This window comes from Haliaeetus leucocephalus, unplaced genomic scaffold (assembly GCF_000737465.1).
Source record: "Haliaeetus leucocephalus isolate CR32 unplaced genomic scaffold, Haliaeetus_leucocephalus-4.0 Scaffold1019, whole genome shotgun sequence".
Taxonomy (NCBI): Eukaryota; Metazoa; Chordata; class Aves; order Accipitriformes; family Accipitridae; genus Haliaeetus; species Haliaeetus leucocephalus.
The window spans coordinates 1,044-1,709 of record NW_010973455.1 but is presented as its reverse complement, the minus strand read 5'-3'; the positions used below and the strand labels follow the sequence as shown (position 1 = coordinate 1,709).

At 57.1% G+C, this 666-nt stretch overlaps 1 non-coding gene across 1 annotated transcript; it reads right to left on the bottom strand.

Moving 5' to 3' along the window:
- Positions 1 to 355: 355 nt before the first annotated feature.
- Positions 356 to 428, bottom strand: TRNAV-CAC. The gene has a single exon. It is a non-coding gene; the product is annotated as a tRNA-Val (tRNA).
- Between the last annotated feature and the right edge of the window lie 238 nt (positions 429 to 666).

Genomic DNA, 666 nt, shown 5'->3' with positions numbered 1-666 from the left:
CCAACACCCGTACGGGCCGGCCAGCCTTCTTCATGAGCTCCTGAGGGTGCTCAAAGCAAGGCACACAACCAAGGGAAAACCAACACGTGCTGCTTCTGACAGACTGAGGGAATTCCCCGCTTCAAGATCATTTTGAAGGGACGAAACGCACCGTGAAGACGCCTTCCACAGGGATACTCCAAAAAGGACCAGGAGTCCCCAGACATTGCTTTGCAAGGGGCAGGGCCAAGGTCCCTTCTCCAGTTGGCCAAACCGGAGCTAAATGACACGCGGGTGTCATCGTCCTCGCACACAACGACCCAACTCCTTTGAGAGTTGTAAGACAGGGAGGGAAAAAACATAAAAAGTGCTGTGCTGTTTCTGCCTGGTTTCGAACCAGGGACCTTTCGCGTGTGAGGCGAACGTGATAACCACTACACTACAGAAACGGGGTGAAGTGGGGGTTTTGTGCCCTATCCGGAATGGGGTGGACCCCCTTTCCCCCGCTGGCTGCTCCCCAGCACCCCAAGCCCCTCTGGGAAATGCACTCCTCTCCCATGTTGCTCCCCTCAGCCCAGACCCCAAAACCGCTTCGGTTTAGACCGTTTGCTCTGCCTGTTGCTCTCCACTTTGCGGAGCATCACCCCAAAGCACGGAGCTGCCCCGCTGCCCGCAAGGGTGTCGCAC